Consider the following 9,617-nt stretch of genomic DNA (forward strand, 5'->3'; position numbering starts at 1 on the left):
CCAGCCCAAATGGAAGCTCACGGGAAGAGCATCTGCCTGGCATGCAGAAGGTCTCTGGTCCAACCCTCAGCATCTCATAGGAGGGCTGGGAGAGGTCCCTACCTAGAATCCTCAAGAGCTGCTACCTGTATAAGGCAGCTTCCTACATTTCTAACTATAACAGAATTACAAAAGACACCAGCTAAATATTCAGGTAACTAGTCCAGGACCAACCACACAATTTAGTGCTCTCGGCCTTGCATTCCAGGATCACTATAATTAGAGTTCCTAGAACAATTTATCCAAAATTAGAGTGATTTCTCCATCTGAGTTAAGGACTGAGTTACATGGTGAGGTTTATACTGCTCAGCTTAGTTAGCTCAGCACCAAGTATACTATTGCACACAGGAAATTTTGTGTGCTAGCCACCCTGATGTGAAATACTAAAAACTAAATATCAACTAAGTTTACCTTCCAGGCAAACGCAGTTTGGTTTCACTATGAGTCCTTTTAAAAACAGTCTACACTTTGTTGAAACTAAGCAAGAGTCACCAATGTATTTTTAAAAATTATCTTATGCTACTCTCCTGAGCAAACCCTGCATTCTTAATGATAGGACCCTCATTTTTATTTTAGGTTTTGCCCAGCTGCACCTTTGATTCTTCCCACCCTCTTAGCAATCTGGTATTTAACTAGCATTGGCCTTTGACAGCAGAAGAAGGTGGCAATGTGTCTGGATCCTTACCTCTACGAGCGCTCCTTGTTTCCACCATATGCTGGCTGAACTTTCCATATGACCAGCGCTGCAAGAAGATGAGCCTGTTGGGAATTGCAACAGACTGATCTTGGCTCCAGCTGTCCTGCATTCCAGCCATGGACTCCACGCCAAGCAAGTCCATTTATCATTAACAGGATAAAGCAGCTGGCATTCTGGAACTACTCTCTGCCTTGGGGAAAGGGAAGGCTGTTGTCAAATTGGAGAAAACATCTGTGATCTCCATGACTTTTGGTGCTTTTCCATGCTCAGCACCGTCAATTTCATGCATCTCTCCGGAGAAATCAAAGTCAGTTTTGGATAATATTTCAGAGTTCCTATGGTGGTTTTAGGCAAGAGCACAAAACATGCAATACAGCAGGGAAATAGTGGTTTTGCCATTTGCCACCCAAAATCAGGTAAATCTGATAAGGGGGGAAGGGGTGGAATCTGAGATTAACACAGGCTGCACTCTTTGAAACTGCCATAGCTATCAACTGTACTAGCTCTGATTGAAATGAGCCCCTTTCTCCTAAACATTGCTCAGCTGCTGAGCTGTTATGCAATGTTTATGAACTCCTCGGTTTTGTTTCATGAAAAAACAAACAAACTGTGCATGCCTAAGTCTCAGGGACAGATGGGGCTGTGTTGTGTTCAAGGGTCGTAATTCAGAATAGGTAGAAAGCTGTGCCATCAAAGCACTGTTCAGTTGTTAGGCTGTGTGTATGTGTTAAATGGTGAGAGTAACCTGTGAATTAACTTTTGTATGCAAATAGTGTAGATGTACGTATATGGATGTGAATGAATAAGTGTGACAATGGGAGGAGTGGATTGACAGAAGCCATTTTACACACAATTCACATCTGCAAATGTTTGCAGGTCTCCAGTTATACTCTCCTGTTGTTATACTTTTCTTCCTAGCTGTGCAACTTTAAAAGGGTGGGGTACGTTTTAACATTAATCAGCCACGATGGATTGCTGCCCTCCACTGTCAATACATTTTGTATTGCAATAGAAAATTAAGACTCCAGTGTTACAATAACAGTTCCTTGGATTGAACAAGGCCCCAGACTGCCCAGTTTTGATTGTGATAGAGCCTGATAAGTGAAATACTAACAAATGATGACAACAGATGGAGGAGGCATGGAGTGAATGATGAATCTCCTCACACATTAAGCATACCTAAACATGTAAAGGTTTACTGAAATGAACGTGTATTTGAAAACATATGTAAGGATCACTCAACTGTGTTTTTTTTATTATGCTGTTCCTATCACTCATTACTGTGTTTCTTATACAGCAGGTCTGTGTGAGAAAGAATAAGTGGGCACAAATATATATTTAAAAATGGCAACATTCAGAAACCAGGGACAGAACATTGTGGTACCCCAGGACACTCTGCTGCTGAACTGAAAGTTGCCATTTTTCAACAAAGAAACTTCAAAGAAATTACTGAATTGTGATCAAATGATCTTTACTGCTGCAAATCGTTTTATTTATTTTTGCAGCTTGGTTATCTGTTTATTGATGTGTTTTTAGATCTTGGTTGTTGTTTTTTAATTAGTGATGTGCATTGCCTAGAGGCTTATACAGCTTACTAAAAGAATAAAAATAAAGCAGAAAAATAGGATAAATACAACAAAAGGCTCTTCTTTCTATTTTCAATGGAAATGGGGAAGAAACGTTACATAAATATTTCTTGAGATTCTTCTTGGAAGCTGCCCACCAAACCATTGCAAGACACTAGAATAATCTGATGTCAACATGATGGAATAGTGGAATCTGCAAAAGTATTAAAAAATTAATAAAACAAATACATTACATAATCCATGTTCTAAGAATGCATTCAAACAACTTGGTTTTGCCTTATTAAACATATAACATATAATGAAAATGCATTGTGTCCTCTAAACATGCATGGCCTCTAATGGGACGATGCTTTAGGTTAATTTTCTATACTATAAGGAAACTTCTTTAATGAAAATAAAAGAACCGTTTTTACTGAAAATATGACCAAACAATGTACTGCTTACATAATCCTGACCTAGCTTTTGTTTTGTATCCGACCTCTTACTGTAAATAAGTTTGCTATGGTGGTGGTGTATATTTTATGTTTGAAAACAAAAAAGTAAAATTATATTTTTAAAATTAAAAAAAAAAGCAAGCAAGAATTTTACCAAGAAGTTTGAGTCTATCAATTTGGCATTAAATGTGAAAATGCTTTCTTCTCCCACTATAGATGTTCAGTTGCATGGTAAAGCTAAGTTGGTTGTTTAATCTTCCATTATCACTGATGTGAATGGTGATTGTGCGTTATTCTGTGTACATTAAAACTTTACACAGAAAGACTCTGTCCCCCCAAACCTTCTCTATATAAATAAAATGTAAATGTACCCCTGCCCGTACGGGCCAGTCATGTCCGACTCTAGGGTTGCGCGCTCATCTCGCTCAAGAGGCCGGGAGCCAGCGCTGTCCGCAGACACTTCCAGGTCACGTGGCCAGCGTGACTAAGCGGCATCTGGCGACCCAGCACCAGCGCAGCACACGGAAACGCCGTTTACCTTCCCGCTAGAAAGCGGTCCCTATTTATCTACTTGCACTTAGGGGTGCTTTCGAACTGCTAGGTGGGCAGGAGCTGGGACCGAACGACGGGAGCTCACCCCGCCACGGGGATTCGAACCGCCGACCTTGCAATCAGCAAGTCCTAGGCACTGAGGTTTTACCCACAGCGCCACCCCCCAAACCTTCTCTATATACTTGCATGTAAATCAGCTTCTAATAATAATAATAATAATAATAAATTTTATTTATATCCCGCCCTCCCCAGCCACAGCCGGGCTCAGGGCGGCTAACAACAATCAAATAATAATCACACAATCTAAAAATATTTCATTATAAAAATTAATTAAATCAAATTGATGGCAACCAATTAAGCAGAATTATGTGCAGGTTGCCAGAGGAGGGAGTCAGGCTGCGCCCTGACCAAAGGCCTGGCGGAACAACTCTGTCTTGCAGGCCCTGCGGAAAGATGTCAGGTCCCGCAGGGCCCTAGTCTCTTTTGACAGAGCATTCCACCAGGTTGGAGCTGCAGCCGAGAAGGCCCTGGCTCTAGTTGAGGCCAGCCTAACCTCTCTGAGGCCTGGGACCTTGAGGATGTTATTATTTGCAGACCGTAGGTTTCTCTGTGGGGCATACCAGGAGAGGCGGTCCCGTAGGTACGAGGGTCCTAGGCTGTATAGGGCTTTAAAGGTTAAAACCAGCACCTTAAACCTGATCCTGTACTCCACCGGGAGCCAGTGCAGCTGGTATAATACCGGATGAATGTGGTCTCGCAGCGAAGACCCCATAAGGAGTCTCGCCGCGGCATTCTGCACCCGCTGGAGTTTCTGGGTCAGTCTCAAGGGCAGCCCCACGTAGAGCGAGTTACAATAATCCAGTCTGGAGGTGACCGTCGCATGGATCACCGTGGCTAGGTCAGGACGAGAGAGATAAGGGGCCAACTGCTTAGCTTGGCGGAGATGAAAAAATGCCGCCTTTGTTATAGCTGTAATCTGCGACTCCATAGAAAGGGAGGTATCGAAGATTACACCCAAACTCTTAACGGCCGGTGCTGGCACTAATTGCACCCCCGCAAGAGATGGGAGTTGCCCCCTCGATCCCATATCGTCCCGCCCCAGCCAGAGGACCTCTGTCTTCAAAGGATTTAACTTCAACCGGCTCCCACGTAACCATCCAGCCACAGCTTCCAGACATCTGGTCAGTGTGTCTGGGGCCGAGTCAGGATGGCCATCCATCAACAGATAGAGTTGGGTGTCATCAGCATACTGATGGCAACCCAGCCCAAAACTCCGGACAAGCTGGGCGAGGGGGCGCATAAAGATGTTAAAAAGCATCGGGGAGAGAATTGCACCCTGAGGCACTCCACACACCAAGGAGTGGCGTGATGACAATTCCCCCCCAAGCGCCACCCTCTGTCCCCGACCAGAGAGAAACGAGCGCAGCCATTGAAGGACTGTGCCCTGGATCCCCACGTCGGCAAGGCGGTGGTCCAGGAGTTCGTGATCGACCATGTCAAAGGCTGCTGACAGATCTAGAAGAATCAGCAGCCCTGACCCGCCTCGATCCAGCTGCCTGCGGAGATCATCTGTTAGGGCGACCAGAGCCGTCTCGGTCCCATGACCAGCGCGGAAGCCGGACTGGAATGGGTCCAGAGCAGATGTTTCATCCAGAAACCTACCAAGCTGTTCAGCAACCGCTCTCTCAATCACCTTACCCAGGAATGGAAGATTCGAGACCGGGCGGTAATTGGATAGATCTGAGGGATCTAATGATGTTTTCTTTAAGAGCGGACGCACCACCGCCTCCTTCAGTTCCCCTGGGAATATCCCGGTGCCAAGGGACAAATTGATGATATCCCCCAGGGGGCCCCGCACCTCGTCTGGACACGCTCTAATCAGCCATGACGGGCACGGGTCAAGAGGACAGGTGGTGGGCTTTCCAGCTTGGAGGAATCTGTCCACATCGGCTGGAGATATCCGGTCAAAGTGGTCCAATACTGGACCCGAGGACAGTCGAGGGGCCTCCAGTTCCTTTATTGTATCCAAATTGGCAGGGAGGTCATGGCGGAGCAACAGGACCTTCTCCGCAAAAAAGCTCGCAAATGCCTCACAGCTGTGTGTCAGATTGTTATTTAAATTTGGCTGTCCTTCAAGGGACGTTAAAGACCGAATTATACTAAATAATTGCGCCGGGCGAGAGCTAGCGGATGCAATGGAGGCCGAGAAGTAAGACTTCTTAGCAGCCTTCACTGCCATCTCATAGGTTTTCATAAAAACCCTATAAGATGTTCTTGAGGCTCCGTCACGGGCACCCCGCCATACTCGCTCTAGCCGTCTGAGGTCCCGTTTCATTTTCCGAAGCTCCTCGGTAAACCAGGGAGCCCGGTTTCTGCGGGGTCGCAGAGGGCGCTTAGGTGCGATCTCATCGATGGCTGCCAGGAGCTGGGTATTCCAGCCCTCAACAAGCTCAGTCAATGAGTCGCCAGGGGGAGCAAGGTCCCGCAAGGCTTGACGGAATCTATCCGGGTCCATCAGCCTCCGCGGGCGAGCCCAAATCGGCTCGCCACCTAAGCAGGGTGGGGGTGGAAAGTCAATCCTGGCTTTCAGAGCGCAGTGATCAGACCATGGCACCTTCATCGAAGGAGACATGATCACATCTATACCGGCGCCAAAGATCAAATCCAGCGTGTGGCCTGCTTGATGTGTGGGGCCCGAAACAAACTGGGAGAGCCCTAGTGTCGCCATGGAAGACACCAGGTCCAGAGCCTGTGAGGAGGGAGTGGCATCAGCGTGGAAGTTGAAGTCTCCCAATACCAATAGGTTAGGGAACTCCAAGGCCCAGCCGGCCACCGCCTCCAGCAGACCTGACAGGGTGGCTGCTGGTGCGCTAGGTGGCCGGTACACCAGCCAGACAGCCAAGCTCTCCTCGGAGCCCCACACTAGGCCAACACATTCAATGCCGGGGATCGATGGCGATGGTAGAGCCCTGAAAGAACAATTTCCCCGGATTAATACTGCCACCCCTCCCCCCCGGCCCACAGTCCGTGACTGGTGGAGGACGGAGAAACCCGGGGGCGCCATCTCTCGTAAGGTAACAGTTACCCCTTCGCGCACCCAGGTCTCCGTCACACAAGCCAGGTCAACTCCCTGCGAGATAAAGAAATCTCGCAGGGTAGCGGTTTTGTTGCCTATAGACCTGGCATTGCACAACACCAGTGAAGGAGGTGAGTAATCCTTGCTCACCCTACCCTCGTCTCTCGGGATGGGGCGCAGATTGGAAGGGGTACGAGCGTATCCATATCTCGATCCCCTTCGCCTATAACATCTGCCTCCACCGCCATACCTCCCTCGCCCCTCCACGGTCGCAATCCCAAGCCTCATACTAACCTCCATTTACAAATAGAAAACAAAACAACCAAAACAATTATGCCCAAACAAAACCAATCCCCGCCCCACTCAGTGTCCAACCCCAAAAACAAAGCAAAATGGAACAAACAAAAATACATAAATAAAAACCACCATTCACGGTGGTACAACAAGTAAACAATAAAAGCACCTTTAAAACACCTTAAAATATATAAAAACATCTTTAACATTTGCAGCAGATAATGAAATAATATAATATTATAAAAAACAACAACCCCCATTTAAGGTGCTGCAAATTAAAAGCAATTAAAACATTTAAAACTATTTTGTCCATTGCTGCCGGTAGCTGCTCTGTCCTCTAAACTGTGATGGTAGTGCAGGCCCCGCCCCCTAGGCCGGATGGAGTTGGCAGAAAGGGAGCGGTCCTCCCAACACTCACGCAAGCAGCAGCACCAGCAGTCATGTCCCGGAGGCCTCTCCCAGGCCTCTTATGCTGTGGCGATGAGTGCAGGCCCCGCCCCCTAGGCCGGATGGAGTTGGCAGAGAGGGAGCGGTCCTCCCAACACTCACGCAAGCAGCAGCACCAGCAGTCGTGTCCCGGAGGCCTCTCCCAGACCTCTTATGCTGTGGCGATGAATGCAGGCCCCGCCCCCTAGGCCAGATGAAGTTGGCAGAAAGGGAGCGGTCTTCCCAACACTCACGCAAGCAGCAGCACCAGCAGTCGTGTCCCGGAGGCCTCTCCCAGGCCTCTTATGCTGTGGCGATGAGTGCAGGCCCCGCCCCCTAGGCCGGATGGAGTTGGCAGAGAGGGAGCGGTCCTCCCAACACTCACGCAAGCAGCAGCACCAGCAGTCGTGTCCCGGAGGCCTCTCCCAGACCTCTTATGCTGTGGCGATGAATGCAGGCCCCGCCCCCTAGGCCAGATGAAGTTGGCAGAAAGGGAGCGGTCTTCCCAACACTCACGCAAGCAGCAGCACCAGCAGTCGTGTCCCGGAGGCCTCTCCCAGACCTCTTATGCTGTGGCGATGAATGCAGGCCCCGCCCCCTAGGCCAGATGGAGTTGGCAGAGAGGGAGCGGTCCTCCCAACACTCACGCAAGCAGCAGCACCAGCAGTCGTGTCCCGGAGGCCTCTCCCAGACCTCTTATGCTGTGGCGATGAGTGCAGGCCCCGCCCCCTAGGCCGGATGGAGTTGGCAGAGAGGGAGCGGTCCTCCCAACACTCACGCAAGCAGCAGCACCAGCAGTCGTGTCCCGGAGGCCTCTCCCAGACCTCTTATGCTGTGGCGATGAGTGCAGGCCCCGCCCCCTAGGCCAGATGGAGTTGGCAGAAAGGGAGCGGTCCTCCCAACACTCACGCAAGCAGCAGCACCAGCAGTTCTAACCCTGTTAACATATAATATCTCTGGTCAGAGTCCTGCATTGGTTGCTGATTTGCTACCAGGCCAAGTTCTAGGCTTTACTATTGTGAAGAAATGATGTCAAACTATGTAGCTTGCAATCTGAGCAAGGCCACAGGCAGACATGTGGAATGCCTAATGTTTATGCGACTTGATAGCTGCGAGAAGGATGGGAAGGGAGGCTGAAGATAAGCAGGAGGAGCTGCTCTCAAGGCCATGGAACAGAGTCTACTTCAAAGGAGCCCTGATAGACTAGGAATGTAGCCGCTGATAAGTGTACATGAGCAATGTATGAAAACGGCAACAAAATGTAACAAAACAGCTTAAAGTTCTTTGTTTGAGGAGGTTCAGTATATATTGCCAGGGCAATTCTTGCCTCCATCTTTCTTGGCCATCAGATCACCCTCCCAGGTACATTTGCATCTAGATTTGGTCTCTATTTGTATAGTCCCACTTGGATAACACACACTGTGTTAGGATGTGAGATTTCCCACAACACTATTAGTATGCAAAGCCATTAACAGTTTGGGATCAGATTACTTGCAATATCTTCTTACCCGCTGACTGCTTCAGTCTGAGGAAACGGCATTGTTACAGAATGCCACCTTTGTTCCACTTTGGAACTCACCGCCTATAGGTGTCAGGGAGGTGCTTTCACCGTACCATTTCGCGTGCCTGCTCAAAACACCTACGTTTAGACAAGCGTATCCGGACAATGTCAACATGCATTGCAATCTGGTTTTCAGCTTAGCGGTGATTTTTAAATTTCTTTTAATGTTTTATATAGTGGTTCCTAAGCTTTCTTCCAATAATTTATTGTTTTGTGTAAACCGCTTTGAGGTTTTATTACAATCAAGCAAGCGTATAAATCTGAAATAGATAAAAGTAAATCAAGAAATGTATTGTGATAGTAACAATTGGAAGCTGAAATAGAACGCTTTAGGCCTCTAACTGAAGTGGGTTCTTCTTATGCCAAATTAAATTATGTTCGTCTTTAGGATGCCACAAAAAGACTCCTCCATGTTCCCGGTGTGTATTTGGGCTTTGAGACCCCAAAGCTTCGCCCCGTAACCGAGCGAGCTCCCCATGGAGCCGCGACAGAGAAAAGGAACCCCAAACCCGATAGACCTCTGTCGCCAACCGCCGCTCGCGCGAAGTGAAGCCCGACGCCCGTTTGCAGGTGGTTCCCCCGCCCAAGCCCCGCCTCCGGGTCTGGCGTCACAACTCCCCCACGTCCGTCTAACCCAGTGGGCGCGGCTTCACGAATGGCTACACCAATCAGAACCTTCGCTCTCGACCTCGTGCTTCCCCCCTCCCACCCCATTCTCTCCCTTTCTCTTTCGGCCCGCTTGTCCTCTTCTCCCAAAGCGAAGCGGGGGAGGGGGGTAAGGTAAGCCACGCCCACCCCTCTCCCTTTCTCCTCCCTCCCCCTCCTCCTCCCCCGTCCATCAGCTTTTGCCCCGCCCTCCTGTCCAGCAGGCCGGAAGGATGAGCTCCCGGAAGTTCCGGCGGGGCCGTCGCTGTGTGGGGTAAACAGTAATGGCGGAGGCTGCGGTGGCCCC

At 48.8% G+C, this 9,617-nt stretch overlaps 1 protein-coding gene across 2 annotated transcripts in view; it reads right to left on the reverse strand.

Annotated features, from left to right (window-relative positions):
- Positions 1–9,220, reverse strand: part of LOC308596920 (uncharacterized protein) — a 38,081-nt gene extending 28,861 nt beyond the window's left edge. Inside the window, exons 1-3 of one of the 2 annotated variants that reach the window (XM_081212248.1) lie at positions 8,613–9,220; positions 2,371–2,515; positions 725–926 (exon numbers count right to left, since the gene is read on the reverse strand). The gene's annotated coding sequence lies outside the window, so the exon portion shown is untranslated. Of the gene's footprint in view, positions 1–724; positions 927–2,370; positions 2,516–8,612 lie in introns of those variants that run through there. The other variant, XM_081212249.1, reaches the window with a different exon arrangement.
- Between the last annotated feature and the right edge of the window lie 397 nt (positions 9,221–9,617).

Source organism: Podarcis bocagei (genome assembly GCF_964188305.1).
Source record: "Podarcis bocagei genome assembly, chromosome: 10".
Taxonomy (NCBI): Eukaryota; Metazoa; Chordata; class Lepidosauria; order Squamata; family Lacertidae; genus Podarcis; species Podarcis bocagei.